This window comes from Macrotis lagotis, chromosome 2, assembly GCF_037893015.1.
Source record: "Macrotis lagotis isolate mMagLag1 chromosome 2, bilby.v1.9.chrom.fasta, whole genome shotgun sequence".
NCBI lineage: Eukaryota > Metazoa > Chordata > Mammalia > Peramelemorphia > Peramelidae > Macrotis > Macrotis lagotis.
In genome coordinates this window covers 127,346,642-127,369,253 of record NC_133659.1, presented here as the reverse complement: position 1 = coordinate 127,369,253, position 22,612 = coordinate 127,346,642, and the positions used below count along the sequence as shown (strand labels likewise).

General features: G+C 34.0%; 1 protein-coding gene across 26 annotated transcripts in view; it reads right to left on the bottom strand.

Annotated features, from left to right (window-relative positions):
* The window catches only part of DISP1 (dispatched RND transporter family member 1), a 242,376-nt gene that overhangs the window by 90,745 nt on the left and 129,019 nt on the right, over nucleotides 1–22,612 (bottom strand). For 3 of the 26 annotated variants that reach the window (XM_074222758.1, XM_074222761.1, XM_074222757.1), the window contains exon 1: nucleotides 426–22,333. The exons of 22 other annotated variants lie outside the window; for them this stretch is intronic. The gene's annotated coding sequence lies outside the window, so the exon portion shown is untranslated. Of the gene's footprint in view, nucleotides 1–422; nucleotides 22,334–22,612 lie in introns of those variants that run through there. One more of the 26 variants, XM_074222759.1, reaches the window with a different exon arrangement.

Here is a 22,612-nt window from a genome sequence, read left to right as displayed (position 1 = left end):
TATTTAACAAATATGGACACACAAATTGGTTGTCTTCTCTAATTTTCCAGTTTCATTTCTTTATTGAATAGTCAAGAGAACATTAACAAGGTAAACAAAGTATAAAAAAAATTTAGACTACTTTACATATTACTATGAGAATTGCTAAGTTCCTCTTATACTATCCCCAGCTTCACGAATATAGAACTTTATTACCAGCCAAAAAATCTGCTTACATTACCTTCCAACCTAAGACTGTAATTCAAATAAACTTAACATGATTTAAATGTATTCATTCAAAGTTTACATTGGTAAATGTGTGGGCTCCCGTAGTTTGAAATGCAGAATTACCATCACAAGCACAAAGAACAAAGCTAGATATTAAATTATCCTTACCAAAATAAGAAATGCACATATTTAAAAACAAGAATAAATGTACTTACTACCTTTCAGCTTAAGGAAGAGGCTTCACTTGGGGATCTCTATAAGGCTTCCTTCCCCAGGCTGTCTGATTTGCAAAAGACTGCAGGAGCAACCTCAGTAGCGGCAAGAACAGCAGCCACACAACAGAAAGGAAAAGTTGGCCAGAGCTGCCCCTACAATGCCTGGAGACAAGGCTGAATGACAAGCACATGCAGATTGCCTTGAATTAGGCATGTTAGGGGGCTGGAACTTCCAGTGTTTGCTCTCCTATAGGACAGGAGAGTTTTTCTCCTACTTAACCCCTAGGGGCAAGGTCTTAATAATGGTAACAGCTGGCATACAGAGGGGCTTGATCCTAGCACAAGGTCAGCAAGTCAGGATATGAAGGTGACATGTAATTTCTAGCCTCTTCCTGCTTCTACAGGGAAGCTGCACAAAGTGCTGTTTTTAGTTATAACCTCCTTTGATCTTTTGGATTTAAAGTTGCTTAGCTGAATAAAGCTATAGTAGATGATCTTACTCTTTGCTTGCTTAGACAGACTTTAAGTGTTACATACTGGATTTTCTGGGCACTTAAGGCACTACATTTGCACCTTTTAAATTAGTTGTTTATTTCCATACTTCAGGGATGCTTGTATTACAAAATAATTTATATTCATAATTTCAGAGTGGAACATTTACAAACACAATACACTATCTTTAAATTAATAGTTAAGGGAGGTACTGGACAAACAAGCTATAATTACTTTCTTTTATAGAAAATAATGTTAAATTAATCTTCCATTGATTAATCTGGAAATTTAGATCCCTGTTAATTCCAGAATTACTAAAAATCCTATAATTGTATTATTTTTAAAAATTCTTTAATAACCCAAACACTACTGCTCTGAACTTAGAAGTGACATCAATAGCAAATGGGCAAAAATAATGCTCAAAAACATTAAGAAATATAATTAGCTTAATAAAAATTACTAGGAAAATTAGATGGCTATATGCAAAATACAAAATATTGGCTCCACATCTCATATCATATAAACTTCAACTGAATCAGCATTTAAGCATTTTTAAAATTATTTTGGAAAATTGGAAGAAAAAAATAATGGAGGAACAAATGTTTTAGGAATAATATGTAAATAATAGTCAAAAAAATGTATCAGACTTTTGACCAAGTGAATTCAATCCTGACTATCACAAAAATCTCATGAAAGGAGGAAAAGACTTCTGTATACAAAAATATTAGTAGCTACTTTATAATTTTCCAAAAAGTTGGAAAAAACTTATCTGTTATGAATATTACAGTGCCAAAAAGAAAAAATATGAAATATACAAGAAAATGCTTTTCAAGAAAAGACAAGTAGATACAGTGTTGAAAGCAACATCAACAGAATTGTATCCATATTAACTATAATCCAAAGAAAATGAAGACAGGGACAAAGTTTGAAGAATTTAAGTGAGACCTGGAACATGACATCGAACATAAGAAATTTTATTTGGTTATCTCTTGTTTTTCTTGAGCTTTTTTGGTTTAGACTTGTCAAAAGCTGGGGGGACTTAGGTAAGATTTTACTTTGTTTAATGTGTTTATATGAGTGTTTTATTGAGATATAATTTTATAACAAAAATTAAATGTCATAATTAAAACTAGAAAATTTAACCAACTGCTACTGGATAATATATGAAGATCTAAAAAGTATGTAAATTTTAATTATTATTGTGAAATTATGAAAATAACTTTGCAGGCTGTTTTTTATATCTGCAAAAAATAAAGTATAAGTAGATATTTATCATGGTGGGGGGCAAAACTTATCATTTTAATTTCAGATTTCTAAGTCTTTAAAATAACCCTGCAAACATGCAAAATTCCTAGCACAAAACGTTTTAGTTCAAAGTCTTCCTCCAACAGTTTATGTCATCTTGGGCAAGTAACTTCTCCTCAATCCCACCTCCACCCTTTCCCCCTCTGAAAAATATGGGACTGGATGATCTTCAAGTTGCCTTTGAGTTCCAAAACCTATCAATTATTAGATGACATCTCAGGTACCTTCCAACACTGAGGCACCAGAATTCTCAAATCAAAATGAGGCTATTTATTCACCTTTGGCTATTTCTTCAGTACTCTGGTTTATAATAGTTATTATTTCCAACCCCATGTACATGTTAACACTACAAAGATATGTAATGTGAATTTTTCTGAAGTTATTGATTCAAATCTTTGAAAATAATTTAAATCAATTAAAAAATCCAAACTTTTCACTTCATATCAATTACTCTACTAACTTAAAGATTCCTTCACAGATGACAAAAAAAATTATGATAAACTCTTGGACATATAAAAAAAATTTTAAACTGTACTTTTGGTTTTCTGATATATTATACATTGCTATCTATAAATAACAAACTAGTCTGCTAATCAGTCTAATAGTCAACATTTTTTCTCTTTTAAAATTTACAGACTAAATCTCTTATTTATTATTCATAGAATGCTATGGTCAAACTTACTCTCTAAGGTTATTTAAAAAAATACCACCCACTTTTTTTCAGGTTCTTTTATACCTACTTTTTCCCCCTGGGCTATAGTAGGAGAACAAGTGGCACTATCACTGGAGAAGAAAGGTCTGGATTCGAATATTGACTTTACCATTACTTGGGACTTTGAACAAATTACTTCATTTGTCTGAGATTGCTCCTTTATCTGTAAAATGTAGGGTGGACTACATAATTCTTGAGATTCCTTCCAAGAGCCAGCACTGTATGATTATATGATCATTGAAGAGGTTAGAGATAGGGTGATGTTATAACCTACTCTGTTAATTCTAACATACTGTATATATTTTGTTTGCATTTGTCTCCTTTAAGTTCCTTGAGAGCAAAAACTATTTTTTTGCCTTTCTTTATATCTCTAGCACAGTTCCTGGTACATAAATAATTTACAAGGCATCATACTAAATAAACAAAAATGAAAGAAGGGCTACATAACCAACTAGTCCTTTTATTGCTGGTGGGGTCAATTCAAAATTATTTTCTACATTATTATTAACACAACATAAATGATATTAACTTTTAAGAAAATATTTAGCTATCTTGTTATACTCAACTGCTAAATGGGTTGTCAATATCTACTTATTAATGATTTACTATTTCTCCTATTAACTAAGTGGAGTTTTTGTTTAATTATAAATTTGAACCCAAGTTTCCTGGCAAAGAAAATTTAGTCTGTGTTAATGTTACTGAAGAAAGTTTTTTCCAGTTTGCTTTTTAAAAAAATATGCATTGAGAGTTTAAGGTCAATAGTTGCATATCAAAACATTTGAATTTCTGAAGCATGTATTTTCATAACCTTGAATTATATTTAAAACTTGTAATTTAATAATAATAAGCTTTGAGTTTGGCATATTTCAAAGTGATTAAAGAACTCACTAGATAACCACTAACCTGCCAAAGAGAATCAAAATAAATGACCTGGTTTGTACATTTTTTTTCAAACAATAATTCTGATTGAGTTTTTCATGAATGGAATGTCAACATTAATAGATGAAAATAAATCCAGATTTCACTTGGCTACATCTGGATTATTTCAGAAAAGCACATGCAAAAATTTCAGCTGAAAATCTTAAAGGAAAAAAAGATACCAAACTAAAGAATGGAGAAAAAAATGAAAACTCTTTTTAGAAAGCATTATCCCTGACAAAATCATATATATTTCTTTCATCTAACAATTTAAGAATCAACTGCTATACATCTGTGTGAAACTGGTTATAACACTTCTTTCTACCATTCAAAGTAATTATACACATTAGCACACTGTGAAATCTAAGAACTAAGCAGACCATACAAGCTGGGACACTAAGTTTAGGAAGCCAATTCAACAGGGAGTCAGAAAAACTGCAGAATCTGGCCAAATGTAATTGTACTCCAAGTTCATTTTTAAGTGGAAGGAAAAGATGTCATGGGGGGGGGGGGGTTAAACTATGCAAGTGGGAGCTCAGCCAGTAAAATGCAAAACAGAACAAAACCTCTGGTGCTTGGAAATATCACTAGAAATACACAACACAGATAAAAGGCGTGAGAATCCATAATGTTGACATCATCTTACTACAAGACTAGGCCAAATACATACTATTTCATGAAAGGCCGTAAATTAAGTTAAAGGAAATTTCTGTTCTCTATCATTCTAATCTTGAAACATCTCTGTTCTGTCAGTAAGTCCCGTATCTGCTCCTATCACCTATATTGGCTGCAGATATGGCCAATTTTCATTTTGATCTAGAAGCCAAGAAAAATGTGTGCATAATTACTATAAGTCATGATAGCCAATCCAGTTTGCTTAAATGGGGGAGAAGGAAGAAAGAAGTAAGGAGGGAGGGAAGGGTATATGGGGAAAAAGAGAAACATAAAAATAGGAAGAATAACTTAGAATTCTTCATAAAGCATTTCCTGTACTGCACATAATGATTTGGGGTTTAGGGCCCTCTTTAGATTTAACTATAGAATGCTAGCAATTAAAAGACCCTAAAGTTTATTTATTTTAAACTAGATGATTAGAAGTCATTTAGTCCAACCATTTGATAGCTACAGAAATTAGAATTCAGATGGATGAGATGATTCACCCACAGTTAAAAAGAACAATGGTTGGCAGAATCAGAATTTGAACCCAGTCTTCAGAGTTCTTTTTCTACTATATCATGTTGATGATTACTCATTTACACATAAATGACCTCATATTTTCACAGCTTACTCAACTCCAGTGATTTTGATATCTACTCCCCTCTAGTATTCCCTGAGAAGCCATCCATATTCTGAATAGTTCTGCCTCTGTCCTTCCTTTTTCTAACCATCACTTCCTTTCTTTTTGCTGCCCCCTCCTACAAGTCTACTGAACCTGGTCTTTAGGTGAAATCCAGTGCTGCTTTTTCACCATATTCTTACAGTCAAATAGCCTCTTCTTTTGGTTTCATTTGCCTGACTACCCATTATGGATCCCAAGATCAAAAATTTTAATGATGCTTTTGTTAGTCCTCTATTCTCAGACCTTTGGCTTGCTTAAAGCCCTAAGCTGGAGAAAATTAAAATATTTCACTGACTGGGTCTATTACAATGTTATCTAATTCCAAGTATATATAACTTGATTGTTCAGCAATCATTTTACTCATCTCTTGCTAACTCCCCATCTAATTCCTCCCAAATAGCTGTATGATTAAGGGTATATTCCAGGGGTATACTGATAAATATTTAATAATTACCTTGGGGCAGGGGGGAAGAGGCATTACTTATACTTTAATTTTTAATGTGCATTTTTTATATTTTCTCTCTTACCTCCTTAAGTCTAGATAACTAACAAAATAACAAATCAAACCCTGATGTGTAACTCACACTGAAATTTTAACATTCAATTCTCTTGATCCAATATGAACTAGCTGTAGCATATCCCTTGTATCTTTGGGTCATATTGAAATGGTGCTATAGCCACTTGTTTTATATTGTCTTTGAGGTTGTCTATATTTCACTGTTTGAGGAAGATAAAGTTATCAGGTGAGTGAAATAGAAGCTAGAACACCTAAAAAGCAAAAAATTCAAACAAGGGTCTTTCTGATTGGCCCAGGCTAGCCAATGTCAAATCAGTGAGGGCTGAAATGACACTGTAATTACAGCTGTGAAACATTCCTCAAGGTGGGCAGGATCCTATGGCACAAATGCAACCTCAGCCTAGGAAAGTCTTATGAAATTTACTATTCAGATTGTTCCTCCGGGCAAGAATGATGCTGACCCTTCTCACAGATATGCCCCTGTGGCATAGTTATCTGTTCCAGGGATAGTGGCCACACAGCACAAAAGTACCCTATTCAAAGAATATTCAACTTTAAATCAGTGAAGATTTGGGATGGAGTCACCCTCTAACTCAATGTAAATTTGTACCAATAGTTACAGTGTAACTTTGGTGAAGTCACTATGAAAATGAGGATAATAGGATATATAGTCCAAAATGAAGTAAAAAACATTTTGTACACCTTAAGGTGGTAGATATAATACCACAAATTCCACCTGAGCCTACAGTATGACATGGTAGATAAAAAATTAACACACTACTAGGTGACTTTAATAAAAGCATAATGTCCTAAAGGAGAGAAGTGATCATCCCATTGCACTTCTACTTGGTTATATAATATTGAGAATATTATGTTCTGTTTTGAAAATACACTTTAGGAAAGACACAGACAAGTGAGTTCACATCCAAAGAAGGTCAATCAGAATTACAATGGGATGCAAAAACTATGTAAAAACAAGCCTTAGTTGGAGGGACTAGGGATGTTTAAGTCATCAAACAGAAGTCTTAGTGGACACGATTTAAAGAACTATCATATGGAAGATCATTATTCTAAATCCTGGAGAGAAAAATTTAGAGCCATGGGTCATGTTGCAAAGATATAGACTTAAGTTCAGTTCTAGGAGTAACTTCCTAATGATTTAAGCTATATAAAAATAGAAAGGACTTCCTTGAGAAGTAAAGAATTTACTGGAGGCTAAAGACCATTTATTGAGGAGCATGTTTCATAGAATCCTGTTACTGAACTAGATAATTTCTGCAATTCTTCCTAACTCTGTGATGCTGTAATCTATATAATAATTATTTCTGTATGTTGCATGTTATTTTAATATATATGTTTCAGGAGGTCAAGTATCAGGTTTTTCCTAAACTTTGCGTGTCAACTTCCATTTCACTTTCCATGCATAGAGTACCATACAAAGTAAGTGCTTAATAAATATTTTTGCTGAATTGAGCCTCTTCTATTTTCTCCTATTGACTAAAATGGAGTCAGATTCACCTAACATTTTAAAGCTGCAGTGATACCTTTAATAGGAGTTGTTAAATAAGAATTCTTGCACAAAAGAGGAAGTACTGCTTGCTTAATTTGGTACAGTTCCACTAGTTCTGAATTTGATGGAACCTCAGAAGTTCTCAAAAGAATACAACTAGTGTTCCTTGGGCACTAAGTGGCAATGGGGAAAGGTGAGCCTAGGATGGGAGATAGGGAGCAAAAGCCATGGGGTCCTGGAGGCAGGCCACCAGTCTAAGGCTGGAAAGAGGAGGGAACAGCTCCAATGGAATACTAGATGACACAAGGATAGATGGGAGAACATGGATAGAGAAAAAAATTCACCTAGATATTGATTCCCTGAGAAAAAAGTTTTAGTCTCATTGTCTAGTTATAGCTCTGATTCAGATCTTGTGAAATCACAAATGAACAGATATTTAATAAATTTATAAATAATTTATTTATAAATAATACATTTAATAAATTAATAAAAATAATTACATAATTGAAAATCATTCTCTATTTTTTGCAGCTTTCTCTAAAGTAACTTTTTATACAACTCTATATAGATAATCTTCAACCTGTTTTTACTAGGCAATACCATACTTAAATTCTCTCTGAAAATACTGCTTTGGAAGAACAAATTTTAATGTGAGGGAAATAATGACTATAATAAAATGTCATTAACTCAGACCCAGATAATTAGGAATTTGTGAGAAATAAAAGACTAGATTGAAATTTTTGTATCATGTAAGAAGGAAAGCATTTACCAAACAAACTCAGAGTACATGCAGGATTACATAGAATATACTACCTTAAAAAATAAACTTTTCCAGAATTCTCAAAGTTATTTTAATAGTAATGCATTTTAAGTCATCATCACCAACAAAAAAACTTACCAGAACTAATTACCTCACCACAAACATAGGGGTGGAGGGGGGGGAAGATAATCTAAATTCTATTATTAACAAATTATAGATAAAAAAAAAACAGAGCCGTAGGCATAGAGATATGAAACACTTGCCCAGGGCCAACATGTAATAAGTGATAAAGGCAGAATTTGTTCATAATCTAGGTATATGTATGTATTTTTTCATATATATGAATGTATTATATATGTATTTATTTATGTATATATGTATGTATTATTTTCATCCATATGCAGATGCATATTTCTGAGGTTCCCTCAAATTCCAAAATTCTTTAATTTTAGAAAATCACAGTGCTTGAAGTTTCCTTGAACTCTTATAAAATCTACACTACAAGCCTGCTTTCATTGGGGAAGATCAAATAACATAATTTAAGTAAAACCCTTTGAAAACTTAAAAGATCAGTTATTATTATTATTATTATTATTATTGTTGTTGTTGTTGTTGTTGTTATAAGGAAAAGATATACTCCTGAAAAGTTATACTTAAAGTGCTAGAACCCCATTTTCCAACTGAATTAAAAAAATTAGAATACCATTAAGATCACCAAATATTATTGTTAGTATTTATGATGGTGGCAACAGTGGAATGATTAAGGGAATAAGGAAAAAATTTCAAAATTCCAAAAGCTAAATTTTCTGCTTGAAACTTGTTCCCCGGCTTTCCATATATTGGATTCATTTGTCTCAAAGGATATCTTACAACAGGTTCTCTGCCCTTTCCCACACCAGTAGAGGTCACTCAAGCAGCCAATATACAGAATTCTTCTTAGGTTAAACAAATAAACAAAACAAACAAAAATCTAACCAACATTTTTCTTGACATTAATAGAAATAATCTACAACTTGAAATTAACATAAAAGGAAAAGCTATGTGGCAAATCCTTGCAAAATAATGGAGTAATAGTTTATAGGCAACATAATCCTTAGTTTTCCTACTTAATAATAAAGTTTCAATGTCTTAGGAAATTAGGTAGACATCTTCATCAATATAATAATTAAATCATAGTTTTGGCTGCTAAGTGGCACAGTGGATAGAGTGCCAGATCTGGAGTCGGGAAGACCTAAATTCAAATCCAGTCTCATACACTTATAAGTTGTGACCCTGGCAAGCCAATTAACTCTGTTTGCCTCAGTTTTCTCATCTGTAAAATGAGCTGGAAAAGGAAATGGCAAATATCTTTGCCAAGAAAACCCAAAAGAGTTTACAGAGAGTCAGACACTACTAAAAACAACAACCTTTTATCTTGATTTGGGAAAGAACTAGAAATCTTATACTATTTACTGGTCACTAAGAAAGAATTTACCATTCAAAAATAAAATTTATTTAACTAAAACCCCTAAGAATTACTAATCATATATTATGCCCAGAGTTTGATGCTAAGGAGGTAATATTTTGATATGGTGCTGGGGTTACCAGAAAACTATCTCTATTAAGGATAATTCAAGAATAAATATAAACTAGAGTGGGTATTTTGAAGTTAAAAAAAAAAAACACCTCCCTTTTAGCAGTTCAGAGAGCTAGGCCAACTGTATTGGACCAGCTATGGACTTCCTCCCTTCCAGAGGAAGAAAAATAAAATAAAACACACAAAGAAACAACCTTTCAGAATCTGATGAACACTTTATAAAATTATCTCTTATGTATCTCTTTCCCTTAATCCTAATTCCTCATACTGAAAATAACTAATCTGAAAATGTTTATCAAATTATGTATGTACCATATAACCTGACTGCCTTTGAGAGGACGGGAGTGGGAAGGGAGGGTGGAAGAAAATTTTGTAACTTAAAAATATGCACCTGCATAGGGATGAAAATAATACATACATATATATAATACATTCACTTATGAAAATAATACATACATACATATATGCATATGTGTATATATATATAAAGAGAAAAAATGTCTCCAATTTTGAGAAGGTGGAAGATATTCTGAAGGAATACTTTGAAGTAAAGAGATACTTTGAAGCAAAAAAGATAAGAGATGTAACATTGATGAAGAACCACAGATATAAGCGGATGACAGAAGCAAAGAAAATTGGGGGGGGGGGGAATACATCCTAACTGAAAAACAACTATAAAAAAAGAAATCTAATCCAAAAATGGGAAAACCAAAAGACTGGGCATTTGAATTCTTCTAATATTTAATTTTTCCCAAAGTAGCAAAGACAGAATCAGAGCAATTCCCTCATTTCCTCTCCCTTGAAGTATAAAGGATCCATTATATTTTCTGAGTATAGGAGAGGAGAGGCACAACACTTCACATTTTATAGTCTAGTATCAAAACACATTGTCATATTTGAAATAACTTCAAATACTAGAGCCAAGGAAAGGCTATCAAACATTTTCTTGAGATGTGCCATGATTTAGAAGCAAAGCTTAAATACACCCATAGGCTCTGGAGCTCTTCCAAAGCCTCCTTTCAGTTTGCACTACAAGATTTCAAAATAAGATATTGTACCTTCACTGTAAAATTTCCTGGCACTGGCTAGCTCTTAACTGAGAAACTCTCTGCTTTGACTCTAATGTCTACTAGAATTCTTTTTTAAACTTCCCAGAAATTTTTTTTTAGAAATCATAGTAATTTAAATCAATATTCAGAGATTAGAGTTAATTAAAATTCTTGATAGACAAGTTACTCCTGTGTTTACCTCAAGACATTATATTCATAGACTTTTCTCCTGCTATCACATAGTGATGACTTACCATGAAGTAAAACTTTAGACAGCAATAATCTAGGGGCTCACTCAAAGATACCCTCCTATCATCTTTACCAAGTCATTAAATTGAGATAAACTATATAACATAACTTCTCTTATAAATATGGAATAAAGTTCTAAGAAGGAGAGTCAAAAAAAAGTACTAATCCAGTTATGTTGCTGAGTATTAAAGATTTAGAGATTGAAGACAGAAGATTTAAGGCCACTGAAAAGATGAAAGAATTCGCCATTCTCTGGGATGTAAAAACTGCTCAGGATTTTATTCTGACAAAATATTGTTATAAGGTACAAAGGTCAAAATCAGGAAGAAAATCAGTAAGCACCACGAGGCGATGCCAGGTGAAGTTGAGAGAGGCAGGCTTGGTTTAACTAGGCCACATGTACTCCATATGGATTAAGAGTCACAGAAACCCCCATCCTTCTGAATGGGAGACTGGAAGAAGCAAGAGAGCTCAAAGGTGTTGCTTCCCGTTATATACCCTTCTATGGTGGGCTGGAGAAAAGGTTGTGCTTGGGGAGTGGTCTTACACCTTGGACCAGGTAGCTTCCAATGGCAAGCCACATACTGATCCCTCCTGTCCCAAGGTGCCTGAATCTTCAAGTTCAACACATCATTTCCTGTTACAACAGCTTCCAGGTAAGGTTAAATGAAAGGGAAAACAGGGACAAGATAAAAACAACAGTGTCCAGAGGAGGCAGGATCTCAAGAGTGGAAACCCTTTACCCATTTAACAGATTTTGTTTCTGCTACATTCACAATTCACTTCAACAGTTATTTATCTATTTCATAAAGTATAATAATCTTGCTTCTACAATATGAGAGATTTACACTAGCCAAACTTAAAAGTTTGAGATAAAAGACACTAAAATTAAGTATTTCATACATATATCTCTATATACCAGGAGGAGTCTTATGATACGCTGAAAACACAATCATTAGCCTGTTCTGTTTAAAGTTCAAACAGTTCAAAAATTAAGGAACTCATGTTATGCCTGGTTTCAGAAATTTATTTAGACAAAGTAAAATTCTCTCTGAGGTTGCTCAAAGAAAGCAAGGAATAAGGGAAATAATAAAATGGAAGTAAGCAGTGGGACATTTATAACAGACCATAAGGATTCAAGAAATAATTCTATTAGACTCATTCAGGGCTCTAAAAACTTTTATCTACAATTGCACTGTTATTATTTTTATTTCTTTATTTCAAGCATACATATTTTATATGTGCCTGAGTAAAATGTGATTTTATGTGTTGCACTTAGAAACATGGAAAGTAAACAGATATTTCCCCATTTTTAAAGGACTCGTGACATCAAGTTCAGTAAATTCCACTTGGGAATCATGAGAGTAAAAATAGCAAGATGAAAAAGTGTGCTCTGCATCTGGTGGCTGAATACTGATGTATATTCAGGTATACTCATCCTATGAAATCTTGAGGCCAGGGCAATTCTTGATGACCTTTGACTATCCTGAGGGTTTGGATAGATAATGAGATAGGAAGGAAGGAAGGAAGGGAGGGAGGGAGGGAGGGAGGGAGGAAGGGAGGGAGGAGACAAATGTTGAGTATTCCCAGAAGACTTTTGGAGCAACAAAAACAAAGTTTACGTAATTTTAGTGAATAGAAAATAATGTCTGAAATATGTAATGGCATGTAGAAAAAAGGTGTTGTCATTTGCTATTATGAACAGCTTTATCAAAAAGAGGCCCAAAATATGCTGCAAGATTATTACCATGAAAAATGACCTTTGCTTTTTAAAGGAGAGGAAAAAATGATCACATCTATCAATGACTTGCTTCAATATCCAGCATTTAGACAATATTCTTTCAGCAAAAGACCTCAAAGAAATTCCTACTTTAGAGAGTAATGACTAATAAGTCCTCTGCAGGATCTGAAACAAAGAAGCAGTGTTATAATCATTTCAAGGAAGAGTTTAAAAAGGCAGCTAACTATGTACCATCAAATCCATGAGAAGCACAGAAAAATAACATTGGAATTCTGATTTTCAATTTTGTTCCTTTTTTAAAAAAAAATTACATATCTATATATACACATACATATATACATACATACATACATACATATATACATATATATATATATGTATGTATGAGGGGAAAATACATTTGAGGTAAAGGAAGAGAAATAAGCAAATTCCTTGTTTCATTCAAAGTTAATCCATCTGCTTTATTCGGTCATTCAACAAGATTTTTCCTCCCTCCACTTCCCTTATTGGTTTCAGATGCCCTGAGTCGATTACCAAAAATTCCTATCCATATACTCCACTTAACATCTTCAGGTCACATCTACTTACACATTACATTTCTGACACTAGCCCTTAACCATGTCTATAAGACATTATGCACTCTCTCTCTTCTTATCCCTATGGGATATTAGGCAACACAGTATTCATTTTTCCCAATGCCAAACTGCTATCTTAGTAATACATATCCACACCCTGCTTGCTTTGGAAAAAGTAAAACCCAGTATCTAGTATCCAGAGATTGAACTTGGAGTCCCTAGATGAGAGTAAATAAAACTATCATTAAGATTTTAAAATGATGTCCAATCTTGAATTGTGTGAGAATGTATCTTTTACTCAGATAGTAAAAGATGGCTCTATTTTCTTACACACACACACACACACACACACACACACACACACACACACACACAAACCTGCCCCCTCCCAACTTGGACAGTTGTAGTAATGGAGGAGATTTAGTGTGGGGTGCTAATAATTAACTGGTAATCCTACTATACATGTATAACCTGTATCAAACTACTTGTTTTAGGGAGGGAAGGGGGGTGAGGAGGAGGGATAGAATTTGGAACTCTAAATTTAAAAAGAAACAAATGTTAAAAATCGTTTTTTCCATGTAATTAGAAAAAAATATATTAAAACTGGTAATCCTAAAAAGAATGCCTAGGATAGCAAAAGCTATCCATTATCCCCCATAAATCTATGATAACCAGAGCCATTGCCTCCATCATATGTGCATCCTACTTTTCATCTTAGAGAAATAAAATAAATTGAATGCCTCTCAATTATTGCCATTATGACCACAACCCTTCCTAGCTCATAAAACTTTAAGGGCAAAGATATTTAAGACCCCTTTTGGAAGGATATAGTTGGGTTTGTCATAATAAATTTTAGAAAACTGTGTTTAGAAAATTCCTACAAATATGTCCCTAAGCTTCATCATTTGTGATAAATCAAGTACAATAAGGTAAGGTGGGAAGATTGATGAAATTGTTCAAGGTCCAGTGCTCAAGATGCTTTCCCTTTTAAGGAAAACATGCCTTAGTTGCTCTAAAGAAAAATTGCAATTCAGATTTATAATTAACATGCACATAACATCTCAAGAAAAATGCAATTCAATTTCAAAGCACATAAGTAATATGCCTTTGGTTTAATGAATTTTGAATAGAAACTTAATTTGTATATAGTAATAGATTCATGCTGTTGTATTCCACTGTGATTCAAAGTTCAATTGTGCTCTCTACTCCTTACTCTAAAAGAAGTTTTAATAAAAAAAAAATTCCTTTTTAAGAAAGTTAAATCCTGGTCCTTTTGATCTAGGCTAACTTCAAATAGAGGAACAGAGAATTTTATAACAACCCATAGTGACTTTAATGATTTCCACCAGATCACCTGGAATCCCCATAAGCTTACACCCACTAGATTAGGAAAGCTACATAGCAATATTAGGTATACAAAGGAGATCAAAGTGTTTTTATTTAAAATCTGAGCTTACCCCCCCCCAAAAAAAAGGTCTTTAAAAGGAGAAATTTTATTCTAAGACCAGTAAATCACTTGGGTTCAGAATATAATATTTAAAATGGAATTAGAAGATGATAAATTTCCATTTCCTACAAAAGCTCCTATTTTATGAGCAAAAAATAAAGATAAATTATAAGTGCTCAATAAAAATGAGGATAATGATGCAACTTCCTTTTAATTATATTACATCTCAGTTTATTCATATTCCTTTTATTTGGAAATGTCTTCTTCTAGATCATCATAATTATCCCAAGATGATAATGTTCTCCTTTCCTATTTTACCCCACTAGAGAATATATCCATACAATCTCTTATATCCATATTTGTACTGAAATTGTATTTGGAAGAAAATAACATATTCTATAAAATCTAAAACTTAGTACATTCCCAGTATTTAGTAAAGGTTTAACAATAATAGTCATCATACCATAGGAATCAATTTTACTAGGGATGAAGAAATACTATAAATTAGAACAAACACCCCATAACCACTTGGGTCAATAGGCCCTACTGAATGACATTTATGTTAATGTGAGTATTACCTTGAAATCTTTAGTTAATATATCTCCCCTAAAAGTACCCACTGGAAATTAATGTAATATGTTGTGTAAAGAAGTTATCCTTTCAAAGAAAGGAAAACAGTATGAAACAAAATCTCATTCCTAAGGCAAGAACCAAATAGAGTTGTTACACTTAAAAGGATATTAAATCAGATGATTTTAATATCCCAGTGAACTGATGTAACTTACTTTTTAAATTAGCCACCAAACAAAAGCCTATAGAGATTTCACCACTGGGCAAGAAGCCAGGTTTTCAGCTTTGAACAACATAGACCTAATGTTCTCCTGCCAAATCCTACATTTTTACATGATGTGCGGGTTCAGTGCAAGCTAATCATCATCATTATCCAAGAAAGATAAGACCGTGTTCATTAATTTGTATGACTACTTAATATTTCTGAGAAGAATTTGGTCTAATTTTTTTCATGATCATTTTATACTTAGGGTTTTGGAGACCTGGCTAGCTCTACGATGAAAAAAAAAATCCCACACTTTCCTAACTTCAAAAGAAATCCTTTTAATTTATGCTGTCTTGGTTTCAATCACTTTTATGATCTACATCATAATCACATTCAAAAGGTCTTTTTCAAAAATTGAGCGAGTTTTTGTAGCATTTTTATTAGCAGAATCAAGGCATAAATTGAGGGGTTAGACAAAATTAAAAATATATGCTCTAGGGGAGGCTAGGTGGAGCAGTGGATAAAGCACCGAACCTGGAGTCAGGTGTACCTGGGTTCAAATCCAGTCTCAGACACTTCATAATTACCTAGCTGGGTGGCCTTAGGCAAGCCACTTAACCCCATTTGCCTTGCAAAAAACCTAAAAAAAATATATGCTCTATCTGCCTTCCCTGTGGTTAGGAGACAGAATACCATCCTACATTTTTATTATCACCACTATATTTTATGCCAGTGCCAAAAGCATTTCCCTTTAGCAAAATCACATTTTCTAGTTTGTATATAACATTCTGGAATGGTTAAACAGAATCTTCAAAGAGTCATAGAAATGATCTAAAGTTCAACATCCAAAAACATATTATTTTATTGATTCACATGACCCTATGTGCCAGGGATCTTTGAATCAGCAAAAGGCATCTATTATCTGCCTACTAAATATCAAGCATTGTGCTAAGTATTTTACAAATTTATCTCCTCTGATCCTCCTAATAATCCTGCAAGGTAGATGCTATTATTATTCCCCATTTTAAGATTAAGGAAACTAAGGCAAACAGAGACTAATTGACTTGTTCAAGGTTACACAGCTAGTAAGGGTCTGAGGCCTTATTTGAATCCAAGTCTTTCTGGTTCCCTAGTACCAGTTTACGGAAAACATTCTGCAACAAGTTGCTATATACCACAGTGGATAGAGCACTAATTCTGAAGTCAGGAGGCTCTGAGTTCAAATATGACTTCAGATACTTATTACCTAGGTGACCTTGGGCAATTCCTTCCATAGGGAAAACAATCTATGAAATATTATACATTTAAATAATAGAGAGCTTTAATATTTGCAAGGCACTTTAAATATATATATATATATATATATTATCTTATATGATGGGTGAAGGGAAAGGGGGGGGAGACTCTCTGGTCTTTAAAAGTTCCTTCTCATAAGTAGATGCTATTAATATCTTTGACAGATGGCTAAACTGAGACAGAGAACTTCAATGCCTCACCTAGACACAGCTGGTGTCTGAGATGGGATTTAAACTCAGGTCTTCCTAACTCCAAGTTCAACTCTATTGAGTTTAATAAGAAGAATTTCTTCTGAAGACCTCAAGCAGAGATTGGCAAAGCTCTTATCCATATGTGCCAAAACCAGATTATAGACCAAGCACCACCAGCACCAGAATCCCTTACTAAGCTAGTTGAAGTTATTGTAAATATCTCCCTTCAAAGGCCACAATTTCCTCCCCTTTCCTTCTTCCTCCATGAGTTATCACAGCAATTGGTCTGTGTGATAGAACAAAAATCAAGCCTTTGGCAATCCATCTTTCCATTTTTTAACAGTTACTGATCCTTGGGGGGGGGAGTTTGGTTTGTTTTTAATGTTATGGCAACCTAGGATGTCTTAAACTATTATTACCTAAAATATTCTTTAAAATCCAATTTAAATGCCAGCTCTTCCATGAAACTTCTTTCATCTCTTGCTTATTTAACACTTCCTCTTATAGCCAGTTTCAATAGCCCTTGTTTCCCCTAGAATCTTAATGACCACTCTGATTTACAACTTTTTAATGTATTTAACATGTAATGTTGTGCATTATAATCATCTATGCTAATATCTTAGTCACTTACTAGACCAGGAGTTTTTAACCCGGAGGCAGTGAACTTTTTTAAAAAATGTTTTGATGATTGAATTTCAATATAATTGGTTTCCTTTGTAATCCCATGGATTTTCTTTTATGGAAAAGCTTTACCAGACTAACACAGACGGCCAGGACCAAAAGTAGTTAACAACCCCTGAAGTAGACTGTAAGTTCTGTGAAGTTATGGATGATGTTATATCTAAACTTCACATATCCTCGAGTTCCCTTTGGAAGCTCAACAAATGTTTGCTGGATTGAAAAATACTGAACCCTCCTGGGAATGTGATATTCCTGATTCTTCTTAAATTTTGAGTTATTTTATGAAACTTCTTAGCTTTCCAGTTAAGTGAAGGAAGGATAATGTCAGCATTAAATTAGATAATTATCCTCCAGACAACAGAAAAAGAAAAAAAAAACTTTGATTTGGGGATATTTTCTCTGGAGTCACAATACCTTTTTGAATTAATGAACAGAAGACCATTTATTTAGCAGATGGATCATACAGTACAGATCTAATTTAATCCTCACAATAATTCTTTGAGATAAGCAGGGAAAGGATCCATATCCAAGGTTTTGTTTGCTTTAAAAGATGATGCTCAGTGAGGTTGTATGACCTGCTCTTGGTTACAGAGCCAGTAAACTGACATTGCTGGACCAAAACCTAAGATTTAGTCTTCCAAGCAATGCTCTTTCCACTATTCAGGGATGCATCCTGACTTTATAGTACAGAACGTTGTGTCCTTTTCCAAAACTCTTACTGTTAAATGAGCTGCTATCCTAAGGATTAATTAGGTGACAAAGTGACAAACAGGTCTCAACCAAGAGCTGAAGCAAAACATAGCTAGATCCTTTCAAACTGTCTATTTCCTCACCAACAAAAATGGAGACTTAAAAGCAGTTTGTGATGATAGCAAATACTTACGTGAGAATGAAAACACAGATGTAAATTATTCTTAAATTTTATGAGAAAAGTATATAACTCACTCATACCATCCCTAGCCTCTGACAAAAGAAAATTATTGGATCTTTCCCTGGAAAAAAAAATGAGCTAAAAACTATGCTTTTCCATTTCTCTTAAAAGTCAGAGAACTTGCAACAGACTCCCACTGCTTCAGGATAAGTCCAAATCCCTTGGACAACATTCAAGGCTCTCCCAGGATCTTGTCTCGGTTTATCTTTCTACCCTTATCTACCACTAGTGCCCTCCTCAAATTCTACTGTACTCAAACTAATCTCTTTATTGTCCCCAAAACATGCTTCCTATGGGAGTTTTATACATAATATGTGTTTAATAAGTAGAAACCAAGTAATATTTTATTTGAATAAACTGTATATGTGTATGTGAGATAATTACTACCATTTACATAGTATTTTATCTTCCAAAGAGCTCTTTGACTATATTATCATAGTTAAGCCTTGGAACAACATGGGAAATCAGCACTGTAGATATTATTATCATTTTACAGATGAGGAATCTGAGACTCTGAGAGGTTTACAACACTTGTTTAAAATATTCAGCTATCAAAAATATTTGAGGTCAAATTAGAACTCAGGTCTTCCTGATTCCAAACTGACTATTACAGCCAGAACAATAAAACACTTCAAGTTGCCATAAAGATAATGTTTATGTTTCTCTTATTTGCTTCCAATTACAAGAGGTCACAAGAGATTCTAAAGACTTTCTTTTGCCTAATCTTTCCAGAGAAGTAGTTCAAGTCAACAAAATATTAACCCTATACCTGCTGCTATCTTGAGGTCAACAGAACATGTTCCACATAAGCTCCAGATGTGGAGCTCCCTTTACTCAAATATACAAAATTGTCATGAAATGCCTTCAAAACCATGTATCTTTAATACTATAAGATGCACACATGTCCCTATTGGATGTCCGTGCTCAGTAATGCACACCAAACTGATGGCAGTCCAACACCATGATCCATCTCCAATTTGCAGTACCCATTTTAAATGCTTACCTGCCAAAGCAATGCACTTCAATTCAATTTAGCAAGTATGTATTGATCACCTATGATATGCACAAGCACAACTAGACATTGAAGATCCCAAGAAAAAGCAAAGAGCCAATATTTAATCTCTATTGAGATACACACATTCTATGCATCTGATACCTCTTGATTCACAGTCTTAAGACTCATTAGATCTTCAGTCTAACATCATCAACCTTTTCTCTTCCTTTTCCAATGTCTTCCAAATAGGAAGAGATCATTTAAATTACACTGACAACTCTAAGTAGTTCATTCTACTTATCACTTTTTCCAAGGTCTAGGGAAATACAGAAATCCTCTGAATTTATAACTCAAATTTGTTAAAAAAAAATATTGAAAAAGAAAATACTTTTTTTTCCCCTTAATCCTTCAGGTAAGAGGGTCCTACCATCCTGACACTATGCAGGTCCAGCATTGAAAATCATTGGCTGCCTAGCAGTCACACCAAGATATCCTGAACTCATGGTGTGATGTACTGATCCACCTTAGTTCTCATATCAAAGTTCAATGGGCCACAATCATCAGACTTTTCAATCTTCAGTACTATGGCTATGAGTAAGGCATAGGAATTGTGGATCTTCATAATGAATGATGACAGTAACTATCAGCCCCTTTGGATCCTCCTGAGAGGCTCTTTGTAATCAGAAGAAGCCATTTTCAAAGACTGCTCTTGAAAAGGTTGGGAATAAAGTAGATTGGGAACAACCCACATCCCACTCATGAAGTCACAGTGTCCTTTCTCAGATTTATCAGAAACTAGAAACTTTACAGTCAAACTTCTCTGGATCTGTCTATGCTTGAGATTTCAGAACTTCTTTGTTGTTGCCTACTAGCACTGTCCTCAATTTTCCTGCTGATTTCATACTGGTGGCATTAAATAACAGAGTATTTAGGGAATCCCAGTTAGCTTGTTGCCTACAAGACTATTAATAGTCTGAATAAACTAAAGTTGGTTCCTATCGATGCTATAATTTCAGATATGTTTCCTATAGTGTTCACTTTTTCACGGATAGCTACAACTTGCCTAGGGAATTTCAAATATACTCAGACATAATCCCAAAATGAAGTTCATGTTTTGCCCAACCTTCTTTCTCTCTATGCCTCTCTTTTCTTCTAGGATCCAATGAATCAATTTTGACTAGCTAGCTTTCCAGAAGTAGGGGAGGGGAGGCTATTACTGTAATTCACTGTGGACTTGAGATAGTATAATAGGGAGCAAGAGACTCTGGAGCAGTTCTCCAAACTTAGAAGAAAATTGGAGACTTTCTCTCCCTACAGTTGTCAATTTTGGAAAGCACAAAGGAACTTCATATTAAGTGCTCTAGCCAAGCTAATCTCTCAATCAAGAGAAGAGACTAATTGTTCCTACTTCCCTCCACCCACCCACCCCCAACTGTATTGCTTGAATGACAACTTGTCCCAATTCTAAGCCAATGCTTATATTGCTAATGAATCAGTGCCAGAGAGGAAGGGTGTTAGCACTAGATCTCCTGTTGGAGAGACTATCTCTTCTTTTAGCAGACCTTTTATATAATCATTAGGTCATTCAGTTCTCATCCCAAGAGCTTTTAATTCACCCATCAATTCCTTATAGAAGAGGAAAGATGGGTGGGTAGCAGAAGAATGTGTACTTTGGAGTTAATAATTTCCAAATATACCCCTTGTTATGTATCTCCCTGCGATTTTGGAATTCTGTTTCAGGTAACACAAACAATAATTATCTCATTTTCCTTCTTGCATGCTTTGCTCATTATTTTATTTCCTCTTCCTAAGCGCCTACTATGTATCAAGCACTTACTATGGGAAATGGGGAGAGAAAACTGGGAGGCAGAAAAATGTGGAACTCAAAAACTTACAAACAATACTGAAAACTATCTTTACGTGTAATTGGAAAAAAAATAACTTTTTTTTTTAGGTTTTTGCAAGGCAAATGGGGTTAAGTGGCTTGCCCAAGGCCACACAGCTAGGTAATTATTAAGTGTCTGAGGGCAGATTGGAACTCAGGTACTCCTGACTTCACGGCTAATACTCTATCCATTGCACCACCTAGCTGCCCCTGAAAAAAATAATTTTTTAAAAAAAGACTAGAAAAGGAGCAAGGCTGGTTTTGATGGACTTAGAGAATTTATGTTTATCTTGGAGGTGTCAGGGAGCCACTAGAAATTACTGAGTAAGGGGAGGTCAAAGACCTTTGTTTAAGATCACTTTAACAGTTGAGTGGCTATTAAACTAGAGTCAGGAGAGACTAATGGCAGGCAGAACAAGGGCAAAGTTCCATCACTGAGCACCAGTGGTCTTACAGTAGAATAGCTATGATGCCCATTGTTCTAGGTGGCAAGCATCTAGTTTTATTTCAACACATATAATTATAGGAAATCAAATTTGCTTGGATCATTACAGCAAGGTAACTAAAAATATAACATTAAATTAGCAAATGAGAGCATTTTTTAAATTGCTGTATTATAATCCCAAACTTTAATATTGCCTACACTAAATTGTCAGTGATAGTAACTCAAGACAACCATAATATAAGCAAAGTATACTTCAGATCCACAATCCATTCTGGATCAAACTCCAAAATGTTACATCCTCATAGACGAGTTCCTATTTGTATGGTTTAAATGCTATGTGAAATTACAGATCCTCTACTGTTAATTAAAATAAACTAAATATTCAGTTACTATAGTTCTGTCAGAAACATTTTAAAGATGACATTTAATTTATTTCTGTTTTATTTTTCTATTAATACTCAGCATTCATTCTCCCAAAGAGGACGTATTTAGATCTCTCTCTCTTTCTCTCTCTCTCTCTCTCTCTCTCTCTCTCTCTCTCTCTCTCTCTCTCTCTCCCTCCCTCCCTCCCTCCCTCCCTCTCCCCCCACTCCATCCAACCCAGTCAAGTGAGGAAAATATTAAAATATTATAATATCAGGTCTGTCTTGAACAACCATAACTCAAAGCTCTTGGTGTACAACTCTCTGGAGATAAAAAGTCCTGTAGTTTTTGTTCACCTTTGCCTACTTTAACCAGCAATGGTTTTACCTGTCGATTTATTTCTAGTTGATTTCTCTTGACTCAAATTCCCTTGCTTTCA